This window comes from Schistocerca cancellata, unplaced genomic scaffold, assembly GCF_023864275.1.
Source record: "Schistocerca cancellata isolate TAMUIC-IGC-003103 unplaced genomic scaffold, iqSchCanc2.1 HiC_scaffold_119, whole genome shotgun sequence".
NCBI classification, from domain to species: Eukaryota; Metazoa; Arthropoda; class Insecta; order Orthoptera; family Acrididae; genus Schistocerca; species Schistocerca cancellata.
The window spans coordinates 12,501-15,000 of NW_026046169.1; the positions used below are offsets into that span (position 1 = coordinate 12,501).

Below are 2,500 nucleotides of genomic sequence, written 5' to 3' on the forward strand. Positions count from 1 at the left end.
TAACCTAACCTGTGTTGCACCTTAACCTACCTCAATTTGCACCGCAATGTAACGCAATTTGCACCGCAATGTAACGCAATTTGCACCGCAATGTAACGCAATTTGCACCGCAATGTAACGCAATTTGCACCGCAATGTAACGCAATTTGCACCGCAATGTAACGCAATTTGCACCGCAATGTAACGCAATTTGCACCGCAATGTAACGCAATTTGCACCGCAATGTAACGCAATTTGCACCGCAATGTAACGCAATTTGCACCGCAATGTAACTCAATTTGCACCGCAATGTAACTCAATTTGCACCGCAATGTAACTCAATTTGCACCGCAATGTAACTCAATTTGCACACCGCAATGTAACTCAATTTGCACCGCAATGTAACTCAATTTGCACCGCAATGTAACTCAATTTGCACCGCAATGTAATGCAATTTGCACCGCAATGTAATGCAATTTGCACCGCAATGTAATGCAATTTGTACCGCAATCTACCCCCACATTGTGCCTTAACCTAACCCACATTGTGCCTTAACCTAACCCACATTGTGCCTTAACCTAACCCACGTTGTGCCTTAACCTAACCCACGTTGTGCCTTAACCTAACCCACGTTGTGCCTTAACCTAACCCACGTTGTGCCTTAACCTAACCCACGTTGTGCCTTAACCTAACCCAAGTTGTGCCTTAACCTAACCCAAGTTGTGCCTTAACCTAACCCAAGTTGTGCCTTAACCTAACCCAAGTTGTGCCTTAACCTAACCCAAGTTGTGCCTTAACCTAACCCAAGTTGTGCCTTAACCTAACCCAAGTTGTGCCTTAACCTAACCCAAGTTGTGCCTTAACCTAACCCAAGTTGTGCCTTAACCTAACCCAAGTTGTGCCTTAACCTAACCCAAGTTGTGCCTTAACCTAACCCAAGTTGTGCCTTAACCTAACCCAAGTTGTGCCTTACCCTGCTCTGTAATTGGCATATGACACGTTACATTAATGTATTGTCCAACCGCAACCCGCTCAGAATGTTGTGTACACAGCTACGTGTCATCTCCCCATAACAGCTGCATTGCAGTGTGGTACGCCATAGAGACGTGTGGGAGTAATGGACGCAGTGGATGGCGATCAGCATGAGCCGTCTGTTCATGTAGTGGCGCGTGTATGCAGACGTAGTAGTCTCTTCTCACACAATGTGATAGCACGGTGCCCCGCGTTCCACATCTGCGACATGCTACAGAGGCCGGTTGACAGTTGGTCGCGCAATGGACATCGCATACGTACGGGGGCACCTTCCACGTGCCCTCTAGTCGGGCACATTTTGTTGCGTGGATGTGAGCGGATGTAGTGTGTCTTGACACCTGACAGGCAGGCATGCAATAATAGTTGACTTTGCAAACGGGGATGGACGTGTACGTTTACTGGTGACGTTACGCAAATGAACAACTGGTAACCCGTTGTGGTGCGGTTGTCCTTGCTGGAGGTACATCTGTGAGGGCAACGATCGGTACAGCTACGAAGCGGTCCCCACCATACCAACGAACGTGAATGTGAATCTGGGTGTGAAGCGATACGCGGCTGTGGGTGGGTGGGACTGTCCCCGGCCGGTGAGGGGGGGCCGCCCGGCGTGCTGGCCGCGCGGTGCGTGGGCGCACGCGCTACAGCCGGCTGGTGGGGGCGCCCAGTGGCAGGCGCGCCGGCCGACGGACGCGGCAGGCGGCGCAGCTGCGCGCCGGGGCACCCTGCGCGCGGCGCCGTGCAGCCAAAGTGGGTCCTCGCCGGCCCGGTGCGAAGCGCGGTGGACATCTGCAGTGTGCTGGTCCGATTGAGGACTGTGTGCGTTGAGGATGCGCCGCCGCCCGGCACTCGGCGCCGCGACGCCGTCTGCTGCTCGGTCGCCCCAGCGGTTCTCGCTGGTGGTTTGTATCGCAGTTGTGCAGACGTGTTGGCACGTGCGCTGTGCTGGGAGAGTTCGCTTCGGCACCCACGTGGGGCCTTTGCCCTTCTGTGGCGCTGGCGTTGGAGCTGCCGGTCACCGTAGGTGGCGCGTGTTGTCTCCCGCCGGCAATGCCACGACAGCACGCTCCCGGGCCTCTGTCGGCAGCGGCAAGCTCAGTTGGGAGCACGGGTGGTCGCACCTAAAGCGTCTACTCGCCTAACTCCGGGCGATTGCGCCTCTCTCGAACCCGACCAAGTACTTAGGACGGCGCTGCGCGCCGCCGGGACCTGAGAGGGTTTCGAGGTGTATTGTGCAGGGGAGCTCAGCCTCCTCCTGTTTGCAGAATAATTGAGCGGACGCTTGCGTGTTCGCGCGGGCCCCTGGGACACACTCCCGGGCGGCCGGCTGCTCAGCTCTAGTTGACGCAGCTCCCTGGTTGATCCTGCCAGTAGTCATATGCTTGTCTCAAAGATTAAGCCATGCATGTCTCAGTACAAGCCGCATTAAGGTGAAACCGCGAATGGCTCATTAAATCAGTTATGGTTCCTTAGATCGTACCCACGTTACTTGGAT

At 54.8% G+C, this 2,500-nt stretch overlaps 1 non-coding gene across 1 annotated transcript in view; it reads left to right on the forward strand.

Moving 5' to 3' along the window:
• The first annotated feature begins 2,356 nt into the window (after nucleotides 1-2,356).
• Nucleotides 2,357-2,500, forward strand: part of LOC126112042 (small subunit ribosomal RNA) — a 1,909-nt gene continuing 1,765 nt past the window's right edge. The window contains exon 1 of the ribosomal RNA XR_007524262.1: nucleotides 2,357-2,500. This exon is cut by the window's right edge and continues 1,765 nt beyond it. This is a non-coding gene — a ribosomal RNA (small subunit ribosomal RNA).